Here is an 18,814-nt window from a genome sequence, read left to right as displayed (position 1 = left end):
ACTCCCTGCCAATGCTTCAACCTGAACAACTTGATTTTTGCTTGTTTTACAAATTAGGGTTCTATTCAAGAGTTTCTTTGGGGATCCCAGGTTCTACTTTCATAAATTGAAAAGTCACCAATAATAAACACCACCCCCTTTTAAAAATGAAGAAACTGAGACTCAGAAGATTGACCACCTCAAAGTCACATTCATAACAAGAGGCAGAAGCAGTACCATCATTAGAGCTCATAGCTGATTCCTATAGAGGGTCCCATTGGTGCAGAGTGATATTATCCTGGCCTCTCAAAGTTACAAGGGAAGACTTTTAATTACCTGTATTGGTATCTCTTCACTTGAGGACTTTCCGTAGGGAGGCTGCTCTGCTGGAATGTGGGGAAGGATGGAAAGCCTGAAGAATTAACAACCCCTGTGATCAAGCCCAAACAATAAATAACAGAAGTTTGTGTAGAACTACCCTAACTTTTTTGCTCTTTACATGTAAAGAGTCTATACTGTTGTTCTGGGATTTGCCCTGTGGGATTAAGCTGTAGTTATCCATAGGGGTAATTTACTTGATAATATGCTTCTTATATAATATACCTATTTATTTTCTTATTCCTCTTCCAGAGTTTCCTTGGATCATAGCACTAATGAACTTTTTTCACTGGTGTCCTTGTCTGAGGATCTGTTTGGGAGCAAAATCAAATGAAGACATCTTCTGACTCACCATATAGTGTTGGGCTTGAGTTAACCATTGGTGAAGGAGTAGACTGGAGAAAAGCAAAGTGTGAGTAGAAGACTGGGTGAAAGATAGAGTGTGAATAGCATTGCACTTTCATAGTTCATGAAGAACTATGTCATCTTGACACAAGGTCCTTCTAATCTGTGCAGCTCATTTTGCTAGTCTATTTTATATTTTCATTGTGTTTTATGCCCATTTAGACATCACCATTCTACTCTGACAGTCTAATTCTATTCTAGCTTCCCTGGCTCATGGTGACATTCTCAAAATCAGTGGCCTCTCATTCATCCAGCATGTCATGCAGTGCTTGGCACTGAGTTCACTGGTTGGTTAAGAGAATCACCTTCCTTGTATGTTGGTAGAATGGGTCAGAAGCTCATCTAACAGGAGCAAGTAGAAAATAAAGTGCCTACACAAGATCAGGGAAAAGAGCTTAGCTGTGAAGTTGTAAGAACTCACAAACCATAAAAGGTTTTTAAGCACAGGAACAGTATTATGAAAGTGCTATTTATGGAAGAAAATGCATTGAAGTTACACTTAAAATAGATCAGATCAAGAGAGCTTAAACTCAAGGAGGCTGACAAGAGACCAATGCTGTAATTTAGGTATGAGGGGATGGTTTGTGGGGAGGAGGAAAGTCATGTCCAGGAGAATCGACAGAAAGACATAGATGAGAAGAGAAACACTGCACAAAATTTCAAGAGGAATTGCTAAGTGTTGGTAGGTAAAAATATGCCAGATTATATATATATATATAGTGCTTTCTGTTTTCCATAGTACTTAACTCTAAAGTTTGGAGCCACTGGGCAGATGTGATGTTATTGACAAAGGCAGAGGCATTGAGAGCAGGAACTGCTGTTGGAGGAGGTTAACAAGCTCAGTTTAGTTGTTTTAAGTTTGTGGTGAGAGCAAACTCTCCAAGTAGTAATATGCTATTGAAATACAGAAGAAGCCAGGGCTCTGTGACTACCCTAATCCTCACAAATTATTGTTTCAGAAACACATAGATTTATCAGCTAATTTTTAAGGGAGAAAATAAATAAGAATGGCTGTAGTAAAATATTTCTTATCACTTTTCTTTTTATAGTATTCAGTAAAAATTCAATGCCATTATCAGTATAAAGATGCTTTCATATAAAATATTGGATTATAAAATACATGAGAAGACATTAAAAGTCATTGTTAACCTTGCCAGTTTTTACATGTCATACGAGATAACATATCATTGCTAGGCCTAGATTGAATAGTTGGATGTATTTTATGCTCTCATTTCACTTTATCATGGATTAAGCACTCACTGTGTACATTACAATTTGGGTGAATATAGAATGAATAAGAAAGCATTCTTGCTCTCAACAAATTTAGGATCTAAACAGTTTCTTTGAGACTAAGTCTAGATACCTCCTTGGCCAAGTCAAAAAGTTCACGTTAAAATGTAAAGTGTGCATAAACAAAATTTGTGGGCTTGTGGTATCTTGTGGTGGTGCTAATGAAGGCTGTCATTTGGATTGACTAGGGTCATCCAGAAAGGCTTTCCTGAAGAGGTGGCATTTGAGATGTCCCTGGTATGGGATGGCTAGACTATTAGTAGGCAGGAGAGTATGTAGCAAGTGGTTGTTGAGCTGTGTTGTTTCAATGATGTGAAAAGTATTGAGGTGTCCTTGGGCTAAGTGGTGGACATATGTGTGTGATGTTGTCAAGGCACTTGTGAACATCAGAGCCTGAAGGCTGCAGCATCACAGTGACTCAGACCTGAGAGCTTTACAGCCTCCCATTGCACAAATCCGTTCTGTTTCAGAGCAACGCCTGAGTCATCATGGGGAACAGTTGGCCATGTTGTTAACAGTACACTCTGAAGCGGTTACAGAATATTTATGCCTGTTGGCAAAGGGAAATCAGATGTGGGGGCTCAGGATTCACTCCTGTATAAAGGAATGTGCCTGAAGTCTATTTTTCCCTGGAGCCTCCCTCACAAGGCAGGTAGAAAACTTGAGAGATAGGAATTGTTATAAGAATATTAACAGGTCATCAATGCTTCCATTTATAGAATGTACTATGCCCTGTTCAAAGCATGAAAGCATGTTAAATACATAACTTCACTGAAGTGAGTCCTCACAAACACATGCTGTCAGTAGCTCTGGTTCATGGGTATGGGGCAAAGGCTTGGGAAGCTGAAGTAACTTTCCCATAGTCATGTAACCCAGTAATCAGTTGGGATTTGATTTCAGCTGATTCTGACCCCAAATCCCATTTTTCTTAAACAGTTTTACCTCTCACGAGTAGCTAAGAATCATAAGTACATGGCTGATGGGCCACAGAAATCATTCACAATGACACAGATCATTAGTGTTTTTAATGTGCCAAATATTATAATTAATAGTAAGTTAAAAGAGCTGCTCCTAAATGTCGTATTTGTTCCTTATAGTAACTCTGTAAAGCAAAGTTGAAGTTAATGTTCAGAGAAAGTGCTGGGCAGGAGGAAGGTTACAAGGGAATCCTTGAATACTAAATAAATGCTCATTCTATAAGTGGTTTTCAAATTTTTCAAAATAAAAAAAAACACTTATCCAAACAAAATATTATGGAGAAACCTAATATGTGATGAAGCCAAAGGGAATGGGACTGTTGAGGCTGAACTCAAGTTACAGAACCTTGGGGACCCTGCCTGTTTAGATTCTTCCTACTGTACTTACTGGCCCACACCAAGATACCTCAGTAGAAACCTGGGCCTTGAAGGGCTCAAGTTCTACTCTTGCTGCCTCAGATATAAAGGACACAGCTGCCTTGGTCTAAGCCTATTATCCTCCCTCTCCCCCTACCTATACTTGCCTTTAGTCATTAGGGAGCATTTCTATTCTTTGACTCTTGTCTTTGCCTCTGCTGTGTGAGCACTGGGGGTTCTGTGTCATAATGTACGAGTTTATGGCTTGCCCTGTGCAGATATTCATATCTGGAGCAAGAACTTCTTTTTATTTTCTAAAGAAATATCAGGCATCTTTACATGACATTTTAATTATCTTATTATCACCAAGAAAGCACAGAAATTCTAGTGTCAGATTGCACAGGCTCAGATCCTTGGTGTTTAACTTAGTATGTTGAAAAATAGCCTCTCTGTTTGTCCTCTCATCCCTGAAATGGAGATTATAATGGTAACTGCCACTCTGGATGCTTTGATAATTAAGTTAGTACTTCATGGAAAAGACTTAGAACAGTGGCTGGCACAGAAAAACTGCTTGACAAATATTAGCTATTGCCATGCATTAAAAACTGTGAAGGGTTTTTAGTCTCAATGAGTTAGTATAACTAAGTAGACATACACACATACCTGTTGCTCTGAGACTGTATTTATCAAAAACATCACATTAAAAATCAATCTTAAACTTTCCTTTTCAGGAGCAACCATGGTTGAGTAGTGAGACTGGTGTGGCAGTAAATATGATGGGCATTGAGAAGTTATAGTGTATCTACAGGGTATATGATATAGTGTACCATGGGATGGTGAGCAGACCACAGAACATGAGGAGAAAAAAAAACATTTTGAAATATGATGATTGAACTGAAGGAGAGAATAGATACTTAGTATGGAGCCCAATGGGTTTCAGATAAAAATAGAACCAATACGTGGGGGACTAGAAGGAAGGAAGGAAATATTTAGTACCTAGGATGTGTTAGGAATATGCATTCACATGTCACTTAATTTTTATAACTATCTCATAAAATGAGAATTATTTCCTCATTTTTACACATAAGGAAAGCTGGAGTTTAGGAATGCTTATCAATGGGGAGATCTAGAATTCAACATAGGTCCCTTGGACTGCAAATTCTAAGTTCTTTCTGCTGCATCCCTTTATATAAGTTGGAGCTGTCCAACAAGAGATAGGCTGCCATAGCAGTCTTGAAGTGTACACAGAGTGCTGTGGTTGGCTTTCTGCGATGCTTGATTCTAATACTCGGTATATGACAAAAAGACATTTCAATCTCAATTTTCTTCTAAGTTGCCTTTCATATTCCATATTGATTTTTTTCAGGTCTTCATTTTCAGGAAATATGTCAAGTTGCCATTGAGTTTTATTCAGATATCTGTATTAATTTCATCAGAGGGCAAATTTCAAGATAGAGCACTTCGCTAGGGGCTTTGCCTTTTAGACACTGATGTAACGGAAAAAACCGAAACACTTAAAGTTGGCTTTGACTATTATGACAAGCATATTATGTTGGTGGAAATCCTCCAGGCTTTCAAGGAGTGAAAATAATGACTGCAAAATAAGCCCAGAGTTAAGCTTTTCTAAGTGCCCCCTTCTGTATTTGCTTCCTCATTATCTGAATCCATAATTTGCCAGAACACCAGGCACTTTTCTCCTTGCTCTGACTGAAGTTTTCTCATTTGTGTGATGGGGAAGTTGAAGGACATATCCTTCAAAATTCATCCTCATACTGGTATTGTGTGACTGAAGACTAACCTAAAATAAATTTCCTACACTTTTCTTTCTTTCTTTCTTTCTTTCTTTCTTTCTTTCTTTCTTTCTTTCTTTTTTTCTTTCTTTTCCTCACTCCCTTTGTTTTTCCTTTGTTTATTTGGTCACCTGCTTGATAAATGAGACTCCAGTTTAATTTTTTTTAATGTTTAATTATTTTCGAGAGAGAATGAGAGACAGAGACAGAGCATGAGCAGGGGAGAGGCAAAGAGAGAGGGAGACACAGAATCTGAAGCAGGCTCCAGGCTCTGAACTATCAGCACAGAGCCCAATGTGGGGCTCAAACTCACAAACCATGACCTGAGCTGAAGTCCGACACTTAACCACCTGAGCCACCCAGGCACCCCTGAGACTTTAGCTTAAATTCAAAGCCTTGACTTAAAAAAATAACCTTGAAGTGTGTAGTTCCTAAAACAAGCTGGCACTCTACAAAGAAAAGAAATGATTTCCACTTAAGCAAAACAGCAAAGTTACAGATTGCAGCTATCATCACTAATTAGCTATCACAGATGGAGGGCTGCCTCACCTCAAAGGAAGAGCTGGACAGCTACCTACAGATAACTGGGACATAAATAACTTGCTCAGCTCTCACTACAATAACCATACCATATTGCTTCTCTTGTAAGAGATGTCCATTTTAGAACTGGGACAAAAGTGACTTGTTTTGTAATTAGCTTTAATAGAATTTCCTAGGTATAAAAATAATAAACGCTATTGCAGAATAGTTAGGTAAAGGACAAAAATAAGAAAATAAGAAATCATCCACAGTCCTCTCTAGCCATAAATACAGTTAATATATTGTTATATATCCTTCCACTCCTCCTCTGATATATGTTTATGAAGTACTAGCTTACACTGAATAGTTTGCAAACCTTTTTACTTAACACTTGTAAACATTTTTTTGTCATTAATATTATCCCACCATATCATTTATGAATAATGAAGAGTATTTTATTATTTGGATGTTTCTTATTTTAACTACCTTTATTATTTGACACTTAGGTTTTCATTTTTTCACTGTTATAAGCAATGTTGTAATGACGATCCTTATACGTAGATCTCGGTACACATACACAAATATTACCTATATTTCCATATATGTATGCTTTATGTATACACACATACACACACACACACACACACACACAGAATCTATATTCAGAACACAGTCCTTTTAGCTATATAGCCTTGAGTGAGTTTCTGAATAACCCCATGCCTCAGTTCATTCACCTATAAAATAGAGGCCATAATAGTATGTACCTCATATGGTTGTAAGAATTAAATGGAATAACACTTGAAACATGATTAGCACAATCTCTGGAAAGTCACAAGTACCCAATAATTATGAGAAAAATATTGTCATTAGTTATGTTTATGTTACTGGATAGTCAGGAAGGTGCAAGTTGGGACAGAAATTTCATCTACTGACCTACTAGTGGTTAGAAATCATGCGTAGGTGGGAAGATGGGTGTGCTTTCCCAGACATCTCTGGAAGCTACCCCCATATCCTTCTTAGCCTTAAGGTAGCAGCAAGGATAATATAAGCACATATTATTTCAAAAGACCCCTGTTGGAGAAGAGTTCAGACAGGCTAAGAGGCAAAATCTGGGGTAAGCAGATAAAGCTACAAGTCCTTTGAATTTTCTGTGCTGCCAATTGTTGAAGCTTAATCAGTTTGCATGTTTTATGATGAAAGATGTTGGCCCTGAGTGGAGAGGCAGTTGGCCGAGATTTGAAAATTATTGTGACAGTTAAAAGAGGAAAGTGAATTAGCAACAATACAATAAATGGTTTAAACAGTAGGCCTGGCCAATCAGAGTCATTGATGTAGAGATATCCAGTCAAAGGCAGGCCAATTCTGTAAATGAGGAAGTTAGCACAACTCAGACTGTGTTGCATAGAGTGGCATTTGAGTTTCAGAAACATTTTAAAGTTCCCAGAGATGATAATGACTTACCATAACATATGCTATATTTTGGAAATAATGTAAGTACCAAACATTTGGGAATTTGTTACAGAAATCATGGTGGTGTATACCATATTATGTAACTCCTAGGTAATTAATCATTAAAAGTATGTTGCAGAATACTAACTGACATGACAGTGTTTTATTCAAGGAAATAACATTACAAAACAATATGCATAGTATGATTACATTTTATTTTGGAAAAAAATCTTTCATTAAAAAAAGATTTGGAAAGACACAAAACAAGATATTAACAGTTACTCTCTCTGGGTAGTGTAATACTAAATGTACTTTTCTTTTTCTTCTTTCTTTTTTTTTAAATTTTCTACCATAAAGTAAATAAGTATATATTGCTTATATACCAAAAGTATATAGTGCTTCTGCGATAATAAGAGTAATTTGTAAATTTAAAAAGGAGTCACAAGTGAATTAAAAATAAAATTATTAAAAACTCTTTACTAAAATCTTGAAAATTAATTTTTAAAGGAATTAATTACCATTTAGGTTTTTTAAAATTCAGTCCAGATTATTTCTACAAACAATCATTTTTCCCCCCTTTCAGTTGGGCTGATCATGCCTGTCAATTAGCAGATAGAGTATATGAAAACAGGTTGGATTTCATCCTGTGCACTTCAAAATCAGTATTACTTATTCAATTTATTATGTTGGTAATATAGAACTTGAATTTTAATTAGAAGTGTTCAAATTCAGGTGTAGAGAATTCCATTAAAAAACACCTTACTTTAACAAGGAATAACTAAGCATAAAAATGAAATGAGCAATGAAAATCTCTGAATGTACCCCAAAAGACCAATGTGCTGGACTGCAAAATTATTTCTTGAACTTCTTTCCTGAGAGAAATAAGAAATTATTGAGGTACTAAGACTTATCTTTAGAATTAAAATTAGCTAAGGGCAAATATTTTCTTTTCACAACCTGAGAGTACTAGTCATGGAATGTTAATATAGATCTAGTCAAATGTCGAATAAATCGTGTGGTGCTTTATACACAGTATTCCTTCAGAGGTACTTATCCAGTAACAAAAAATCTATCATAAATATGATTTACTGATTTGTTGGATGGCCCATGTTAGTCAAAATCGTCAGTTCTTTTTTGCATAATTTTTTTTCTTTTTCTCCAAAAAGAGAGTGGGAGATTGTTGTTCTAATCTCTTTTTAAGAGCTCATCAATAATGCACCAGATCAAAATTTAGAACAGGCTGTGTAACGATTGGCATATGGGGGATGAAGAAAATTAATTTGATACAAGAGAACAACCAGACAACTTCCCCTCAATAATTCTTCTACTTCTGTGAAGGGAGGATTTAGGAGGTGGTGAGGAGGGGTGAGAAGCAGATATTTAAAACCTGCCCTAATGTTTTAACTGCATAAAGAGCAGATTGATATAATTAAAATGCACACTTCCCATCTTTCTTCATCTCGATAGCCAATCAGTTGTTCTGTCATATTGATTCTACCCCTTTAGTTTTACTAAAATTTATCCCTTCCCCTTCATTTTGGATGACTTTCCCAGGTTCAGATTCTCCTTACCTATCTGTGGTTTATTCCAATGGGCCCTATTTTTTTCTGCCCCTGTCTTTTCATAATTCAATCTATTTTTTAAACTAATATCATTACAAAGTTAATCTCCAAAAGCACAGTTCTCTTCATTTCATTGTTGGGTAACATTTACATCCCATTCTATATTGAGATTATTTGCAATCACTGTATTTGCTTTATCTTTCATAAATCAAGGCTAATTTTATAAGTATCTGGCATCAGAACAGTAAGGCTAGAAGTAGGTTGCTGGTAGTGCAAAAATGCATGTAAAAGAAATGCCCATGATCCATTAGGCAGTACCTTATGACATCAAGTCATATGAGGTAAGACCTTTGAGGAAAAGCATCACTGTATTGCAGACTCTCTTTTCTTTTCTTTTTTGAAAGTTTATTTATTTATTTTGAGAGAGACAAAGATAGCACAAGTGGGGGAGGGGCAGACTTAGAGGAAGACAGAGAATCCCACACAGGTTCCACACTGTCAGCGTGGAGTCCAACATGGGGCTTGAACCCATAAAACCATGAGATCATGACCTGAGCTGCAACCAAGACACTGAAACCAAGAGTTGGATGCTTAACTGACTGAGCTACCCAGGTGCCCCTAGACTCTCTTTCCTTGACTTCAAGCTTCACAATATGACTGTGTTATATGACTCATTTACTAGTGAAAGCCTAAGAATAAGAATCTTGGGTTTTACTACCAATCTCTTTTCATAACCGACTCAAGAGATCAGGACATGAAAGGATGCATTCGTTAATTCATTTTACTTACAAATATCTACTGAGTATCTCCTCATTCCAGAAATCCTGTTAGTACTTAATAGGTTCTTAATAAAGGTTAACCTAATAGGGTTTAAAGCTTATTTGTCTACACTTTTCATTTTTTTAATTTTTAAAAATATTTTATTATTTATTCTTGAGAGAGAGAGAGAGAGAGAGAGAGAGAGAGAGAGAGAGAGAGAGTGTGTGAGAGCAGGAGAGGGACAGAGAGAGAGGGAGACACAGAATCTGAAGCAGGCTCCAGGCTCTGAGCTGTTAGCACAGAGCCTGACATGAGGTTGAACTCATGGACTGTGAGATCATGGCCTGAGCCAAAGTAAGACGCTTAACTGATTGAACTGCCCAGATACCCCTACATCTTTCATTTTTATAAAAGATCAATTAGGTAAACTGATCAAAGTCTATGGCAAGCACTAGAATAACTATTTGTAGTAATATATGAAGTTCCTTCAATTCTCCAGCATAGGACTATTATTGTATATAATCATCCTTCCTTCTGGAACACTCATCTTTCACCTTTTAGCTCCTGTCCAATTTAAAGATTTTATTTCAAATGTTATTTTTGCATGGAAATCTTTTCTTATTTCCTGAGATTAGATTTAACCTCCACATAAAAAACTTCATAACATCCTACTTTCCCTTTACAGCATGTTTCCCTTAACAGAATGTTTAATTATCTAATTCATAGCTCTCTGACTAGACTAACTACAAAAGACCTCAGGTTTGCTCAGTGCTTCCACTCAATGCCTAAAACAATGAGACAGCAGACATTTGTAGGATGAATGAAGTAATGAATGGATCTTTTCATCTCTCAATCTCTTATGATTCTTGTAAAAAGATATTGTTAATAAAACCTAGTCTGTTACTATTAATTGAGGCATCTCCAGGGTCACCATAATCCTACTGTGAGGATTGAAGTCATACACAAAGGGTCTACAATACAGTGTTCAAAAGTCTTGACTCAGGTGGCCCTGATGTACTCAGATGCTCACTATGGATAATAAGCAGCTGAATGTTTTGTTTTGTTTTTTTTTTTACAGCTTTTTTCACTACCAGCATTCTGCCTCCAGGATTACTGTTTCAAACCCAGAGATCCTTATGTTTAGCCTTGATCTTTGAAAGATAAAGTGAACACAAAGATTGCAAATAATTTCAATATAGAATAGAATACGAAATGTTATTCAGCAATAGGATATTACCCAAGTACCCGAAGGAACTATTCATAGACATAAATAATTTAAAAAAAAGAACTGGAGGGGTGCCTTCTGGCTAATTGGTTGAGAGTCTGACTCCAGCTCAGTTCGTGGTCTCGTGGTTCTTAAGTTGAAGCCCCGTGTCCTGCTCGCTGCTGTCAGCACAGAGCCTGGAGCCCACTTCAGATCCTCTGTCCTCCTCTCTCTTTGCCCCTCCCCTACTCGTTCTCTCTCCCTCTCTCTCTCTTTCTCTCTCTCTCTCTCTCAAATGAATATATTTTTTTAAATTAAAAAAAGAAACCTAGAGGGTAAAAATGTGGGCCAAACTGGTCAAGGAAGCATCCATGTAGACTTTTCTACCTTCCTCCCTGTTCCCCGTTCCAAGCAGTAAGTTTTGTTCCAAATGCATTTGATAATATTTTATGAGCCCTTTAAAAATCCCTCCAGACCTCTTTCCATATCCATCATAGAATCATAGCATTCTGTATTTGTTGAGTGTATGTACATGGCTTGCTCTGGCAATGGAAAACTAATTAAAATCTTAAGTGGTTTCAGCTGTGATTTTCAGCAAAGACTCATCCAAGGCATTGGGTAGCAGAGCAGTGAATAATGCAGATGAGGTCCTTAATCTTATATAATTTATATTATCATTAGGCAGAGAGAGAATCAATAAGCAAGCAAAGCAACGAATGGCCAGGATAATTTCTTGGAGTATGATGTTTCCTGTAAAGAAAACAAGACTGGGTGATGTGATGGATGGTGACTAGGGCTGCTGGTTGTTGATTGAGATTTTTAGTTTGGGTGATAAAGGAGGACTTTCCTTGCAGAGACGACATTTGAGCCTTCACCCTTCTCCCCTACAGCAGTGGTTCCCAACTAGGGATGATTTCACATCACCCTCCCAAAGAACATTTGATATTATCTGGAGATACTTTGGTTGTCACAGCTAGAGGGGTATTTGCTACTGATATGTAGTGAGGGAAGAGGGCCAAGGATGTTGCTAAACATTCTACAGTGTACAGGACAACCTCCCAAAAAGAATTATCCATTTCAAAATATCAACAGTGCTGAAGTCGAGGAACTGGTTTATTCTGATCAAGACATCCACGTTGGTTCTTTGAAGTTGTGAGTCACATCATGTTAGTCCTCTGTTCTAAATCCTTTGAGAATCCCCATGTCTCCCAGCTCTCTCCATTACTCCTTGTCTCTTATTTCACTTCTTTTATTCATTACACTTCAACTTCTGGCCTTTGTGCTGGCAGATACTCTTGCTTGGAATGTTCTTCCCTTAGATATCTGAAGGGTTATCTTTTCTCTATCAAATAGACTTACTTGTGACCTTGCCAGTTGCAATCCTATACTTTCCTTCTGATTGTCTTACCTGGATTTGGCTTCTATGGCATCTTCTAACATGTCATATTGCTTAGTTATATAATATGATATTGATTATTGCTTATCTCCCCTCCTGGAAGCTAATCTTCATAAACTTATGGGTTTATGACAGTGTCTGGCATAGTGGGTGCTTTGTGAATATTTGTCAAATGAAGGAAGGAAGGAAAGAACAGACTTGAGTGATAAAGATGTGGCTGCCAAGAAAAACCCTGGGGAAAGAGTAAGTGTAAAGACCTTAAGAGACAATGAGACTGGTATGCAAAGGTCCAACTACCCACCCCCCAAATTTTAATACTGAGCTATCTTTTAAATGTTCAACATTGCTTTTTGTTTTAGTTATTGTTTCAGAGGCTGCTACTTAAAAGTAAGTATGTTATCTGAAACATAACACAAAATTAAACTAATAAGTGTTATGCCATCAGCAATTTATTGTACTATCTCTTAAATAAAGATGGAATGAATGAAGGTAGAAGAGAAAAAGATAAGGAAGAAGTCTTCTGAATGGAAGTATGGGAGAGGTTGAAAATGTCAAGGGAAGAAACTAACATTTGCTGATCAACTAGTATGAGCAAGTGAATCACTAAGTAGTTACATATGTGCTCTTATTTTGGGTCCAACATTTTTAAAAATATTTTTTAAGTTAATTTATTTATTATTGAACGAAAAAGAGCACAAACTGGGGAGGAGCAGAAAGAGAGGTAGACACAGAATCCGAAGCAGTTTCCAAGTTCTAAGCTGGAGAACAGAGCCCAAAGTGGGGCTCAAACCCACAGACTGTGAGATCATGACCTGAACCAAAGTCAGACACTTAACCAACTGAGCCACCTAGGTGCTCCATTTTGGGTCTAAAATTGTATTCATCCACTCAGGCTGCTATAACAAAATACCATAAGCCAAGTAACTTAAACATTAGACATTTATTTCTCATCATTCTAGAAGCTGAAAAGTCCAAGATCAAGGTGCTGGCCAGTTTGGTCAGGATTTTCAAGAGAAAATCCTGTTTCTGACTTAAAGATGGCCATCTTCTTGCTGTGTCCTCAAAAGGGGGAAAAAAGAAAGATGTTTGTGTTTCTTTTTATAAGAGCACCAATCCCATCATGAGGGCTCCACCCTCATGAACTAATTACCTCCTAAAGGCTCCATCTCCAAATACTGTACCATCACTGGCTTCCTCATCAAAAATGTAAATTTCTATAGGCCTTGGAAGGGATGTTATACTAAGTCCCACTGCTTATAGTATAAGCATATTTAAGAATGCTGTTTTCTTGTCCTGGAAAGATGAGTAATGAAAGTCTTTACATATGAGAATTATGGCCATTCTGAATTGCTGGAGTTAATGCATTCAAATATGCGATTGTTTGAAATAGTCATCTTTGATTTTGTGCCAATTTTAATTGCCTATTTAAGCAGAAATGCACTTCAAGTTATTTTTAGTCCTATAAATTGGGTTTATAATTCAGTGAATTCACTCTTCAATGCAAATATCAAGGCTGTTATATTTGCAAGCTAGTAGAAGATGCGACTTCTATTTTTAACTTCACTGGTCATCAAAATGATGCATGGCACTAGTTTAAGAAGTAAACTAGTCAAGGTAACAGTTTATGAAAACACTCCACCTTTATAAGAAATCACTATATCCCAGCACTTGTAAAATTACAGCTTGATAAATTTACACATTATTGTTAAATCTGTGAAAAGTCAAATACTTTCTTTGGAGAATTGCTATTGTCATATGAGTAAACTCTGTATTTCTTTGCATGATAAAGACTGCCACTCACGTAGATGTCACAGTTTATGCCTGTCAGATAGGTTTAGACAGTTGGAGGTTGCAGTTAAAGATTGTCACTCTGCGGGATATTTTTCAGTAGTTCATTTATATAATTCTATTTTACTAGAAAATAAGAAAATGACTTGTTAGAGCAGTTTCTCCTCCACCTGCTCCAATTCAACATTTATGTTCCAGGAAATTCTAATTCTTTATAAAAGAAAAGCATATCTACAAGGCCTAGGAACCTGGGAAGTTACCATGAGCATAATTCAACAATGTGGTTGAGTGGCTAGACTATCACTGTGCCTTTGGAAATGGATAAACTTGATTACAACACATGTAGAGCAAATATCAAAAGACTGACCTGGCAGCTACTCTTTTGGAATGGTGGCATGAGGAGCCCCATGGACTTTTCCAGTGAAACAATCGCAACTGTTGAAAATCATTTAAAAAGTAACCACTTATTCAAGAAAAATTCTGTAAGGACGATAAGTCTAGGGCATTTGAACCATGACCTGCTTCCTCTCACACCATCTCTCAGCTCAGTATAATGGAAGCATCACTGTGAACAGATGGAACTAAAGGGATGAAACTATCTCCCCTTTTGGCTTCCAGCTGAGAATTATAATATCTCATGTAGAGGAGTGGGTCACCAGTATTTCTCATCTTTCCCTGCTTCATGTTGCAGAGACTCTATTCCAGGAAGGAGCAGCTGAGAAGTTGGAGGTGATCTCTTCTTCAGTCCAGGTTCTACTCATAGGGCAGAGGTTCTATCCACTGTGGGGCAGGTAATCACCCTCACCTTACCTTGCTCATAGAGCATAAGTTCCACAGTAGAAGAAGAAATTTGAGAAAACCAGAAGCTACTTTCCCCACTCAAAACTGCTAGTAAAGCCAAAGTATCACTTTAGGAGAAGCTGGCCATTGTCCATGGCCCTACTTCTGGAGCAGTGGCTCAGAGATTTTGCTTAGGTGGAGACAAAGTCCATAAGAAGAGAGAGGTCTAAAGCACTCCATAAAGGAATTTACATTATTTGGAACAGAATTTGGCAAGTTTAAGACTAAGGGTGCTCTGGAAAACAATGGAGATTTTGATGGTAAGCAATTGATAAGTGCAAAATTCCAATTTCTAGATGAAATTGAGTTTGGAAATACATTTGGAGAACAGATTGAATTGCATTACAGTATTTAGTTCTGTAGAATGACTAAAAAATAATCAGGTGCAATATGTGTATCAAAATTCCATTCAGTCCAAATAATGAACATATAAGAGATGTTTCACTTGTATAAGAAAACCATCAATATTTGAAATACCAGCAACTTAATTTTTTTAGAATAAAAGATTACAGATCTCTGTAATTCCCAATAATTGTCCCCTAATGTGGAATACTGAACGATGCATTTGCAGAGTCATAAGTGCATGGAAGATAGAGAGCCAACAGGAGTGATCAAAAATGTCAGTGTCAAAGGGATATTTTATTTTTATCAATAGAAAGAAAGAAAAATTATACTTGCTGATAATGGTGTAATGGCTCAGGGATATCATGGATACATTTTCTTTTCCTTTAGCTTCATATGTTCTTTGAAAACTGCCAGACTATATAAAATTTCTGTAAATAATTGTAGACAACTCAGGAACAATATGCAAATAAAAGAAACTGCTAGTGTAGTCCTTGAAAACAAGCTATATCTTTTTCTTCTTACTTATTTTGTGAGAGAGAAAGAGAGACTTCCTGAGCCAAGGAGGGGCAGAGAGAGAGAGAGAGAGAGAGAGAGAGAGAGAGAATCCCAAGCAGGCTCTACACTGTCAGCATGGCACCCCGTGTGGGGCTGAACCCATGAACCCTGAGACCATGACCCAAGCTGAAGTCAAGACAGATGCTTAACCGACTGAGCCACCCAGGCACTCCTAACCTATGTCTTTTATGCACACTGAACAATTCTTGTGCAAAATCAATGGAAATTAAAAATTAGGTAATGTAACAATTTTCTTTAAAAAATGAGTTCACAAAACTTATTTTTGTTTGTGCCCTATTCTTGTAATACTATTGAGGCCATGCAAAGTGGCTAGCAAATTTTTTTGAGAGAGAGAGAGAGTGTGTGCACGTGCACATGAGGAGGAGGGAGGAGAGAGCAAGGGGGAGAGAGAATCTTATGCAGAGCCCAATCTCACGAATAGTGAGATCATGACCTGAGCCTAAATCGAGTCGGGCGCTTAACTGACTGAGCCATGCAGGTGCCCTGAAAATTTTGATTTACAAGAAACTTGGGCAATACTTTAGTTAATTCAGACAATATTTACAACTGCCACTTATAAAGAATACTGTCAACCAAAATCAATATGAGAAATTAGTTTTGCAATTATACACTATAAAATCATAATTAAAAACAGGGTGCTGTGTGATTTTAAAGTCCTTGGCCTAGTGCACTTTAAGTCAGATGCCCACTTTTAAACATAGCTTTAATATTGCTTGTCTTTATTTCTTCCTGTTCCTCTGAATACAGGGAAATAAATTGCAATATATCCTGGTTTTGCTAATGTGGAGCAGATAGTGTTTAAATTTAGTCTGCAAGATGATTTCACATTGGTAGCGTAAGTGGTCCATTTTTCATGTTTTTGTTTTTTGACACTGAAGACTTGAAGACAGTGAGTCTTGTGTTAGAGTCAATAGAAAATGTAATACTCAAGGCAACAGAACTGAAATGGGGAATTTGGTATCAATTATGTTGCAGAGCATTTAGAATCATGGTAAAAGACTTAACTTGATTACTGCATCCATCATGACTATTTCTGAATAGTGTTTAGAGATATCAGGGACAATTTTAATGGAAAATATGCACTTTCAGAATGGTGACATCTATAGAACCTATCTTTGCCACAAAGTGCAAAGTACTTACAGCCACGTGGTATATTTTCTGACAATTTATACCTATGAAATTATACATTCTATTATTTAATTAACAGCATTTATTACCTTTCCAGCTTTTTTACAAAGCACAGTGACTAGTATAATCAAATGTTCTATGAACTGTTATGTACTAAAAATGAAATCCAATTATGGGGCAATTTCAATGTCATCCTTTTTAAACCTAGCAGATTTCTATAATGAAGCCCATCAATTGTTCTTTCCTGCTATAACATTTGATATTCTCAAACAAAATCTTTCAATTTTGTGTAGTAAGCTCCTTTCAGCTGTTTTAATTTTAATTATTTGGTTCAAAGTATATGGAATTCATTAAAAATAATTTGTCATGTGCATGTGAACTATTAAAAAATGAGACTAAGGGGAACTTGTTTGAATGAAGTTTCAGAAGTAAAATGCACTTACAATCAAACTCAAACATAATCTGTTAGGTTTTGAAAAGGTTCATATGTTCTTTCCTTACATATTTTCTCTTCCATAATACACATATCATATGTATTTGGTTTTTAGAGAAAGAGAAAGATATTTCTTGAGTGCCTACTTTATGCCAGTAAGTATTTCATAAAATGCACTGGAAAATTCTTTTTTAAAAATTGAAGTGGCATTGGCACACAATGTTACATTAATTTTAGGTGTACGGCATAGTGATTCAACAGGAATGTATATTTTGCTGTGCCCACCACAACTGTAGCAACCATCTATGGCCATACAATGCTAATAAAATACCATTGACTATATTCCCATGCTGTACCTTTTACCTCTGTGAGTTATCCATTCCATAACTGGAAATCTGCATCTCCTATACACACACACACACACACACACACACACACACGCACACACATCTTCTTTATCCATTCATCTGTCAATGGACACTTGGGTTGCTCTTGGTTTGCTTTTATATCTTGGGTATTGTCAATAATGCTGCAATAAATATAAGGGTGCATTTATCTTTTTGAATTAGGGTTTTGGGTTTTTTTTTGGTGGGATAAGTATCCAGTAGTGGGAGCTTATGGTATTTCTATTTTTTATTTATTTTTTTTTTGTTTATTTATTTATTTTGAGAGGATGGGGAGGGGCAGAGAGAGAGGGAGAGAGAGAATCCCAAGCAGGCTCTGTGGTTTCAGCATGGAGCTCCACGTGGTGCTTAATCCCACAAACCATGAGATCCTGACCTAAAGTAAAATCAAGAGTCAGGCACTCAATAGACTCACCCAGGCACCCCTATTTTTAATTTTTTGAGGAACTCCATACTATTTTCCACAGTGGCTATATCAATTTCACCCGCCAACAGTGTAGAAGAATTGCTTTTTTCTCCACATCCTTGCCAGCACTTGTTATTTCTTGTGTTTTTGTTTCTAACCATTTTGACAGGTGTAAGATGATGTCTCGTTGTTGTTTTGATTTGAATTTCCCTGATGGCAAGTGATGTTGAGCATCTTTTCATATATCTGTTGACCATCTGTATGTCTTCTTTGGAAAAATGTTTATTTAGATCCTCTGCCCATTTTTTTTAATTACTTGTTTTTTTAGTGTTGAGTTGTGTAAGTTCTTTATGTATTTTGGATATTAACCCCTCATCGGATACATCAGGTTGTCTTTTTGTTCTGTTAATGGTTTTCTTCTCTGTTGAAAAGCTTTTTATTTTGGTGTAGTCCCAATAATTTAATTTTGCCTTTGTTTCCCTTGACTGAGGAGACATCTAGAAAAATGTTTCTATGGCTGATGTCAAAGAAATTACTGCCTATGTTTTTTTTTTCTAGGAGTTTTATTTCAGTTTAAGGTCTCACATTTAAGTCTTTAATCTATTTTGGGTTTATTTTGTGAATGATGTTAGAAAGTGACCTACTTTCATTCTTTTACATTTAGCTGTCCAGTTTTCCTAGCACCATTTGTTGAAGAGACTGTCTTTCCCTAGTGCATATTTTTACCTCCAAGATTAATCAATTGATTAATTAACCATATAAGTATGAGTTTATTTCTGAGCTTCCTCCTCTGTCCTATTGATCTACATGTCTATTTCTGTTCCAGTAC

General features: G+C 36.6%; 1 long non-coding RNA gene across 1 annotated transcript in view; it reads left to right on the top strand.

Moving 5' to 3' along the window:
• Positions 1–614: 614 nt before the first annotated feature.
• Positions 615–18,814, top strand: part of LOC123601529 — a 484,790-nt gene continuing 466,590 nt past the window's right edge. The window contains exon 1 of the long non-coding RNA XR_006714150.1: positions 615–769. This is a non-coding gene — a long non-coding RNA (uncharacterized LOC123601529). The remainder of the gene's footprint in view (positions 770–18,814) is intronic.

This window comes from Leopardus geoffroyi, chromosome D1, assembly GCF_018350155.1.
Source record: "Leopardus geoffroyi isolate Oge1 chromosome D1, O.geoffroyi_Oge1_pat1.0, whole genome shotgun sequence".
In the NCBI taxonomy this organism is placed as follows: domain Eukaryota; kingdom Metazoa; phylum Chordata; class Mammalia; order Carnivora; family Felidae; genus Leopardus; species Leopardus geoffroyi.
Note: the sequence above shows the minus strand (reverse complement) of the source record. Positions and strands in the feature narration are given on the sequence as shown.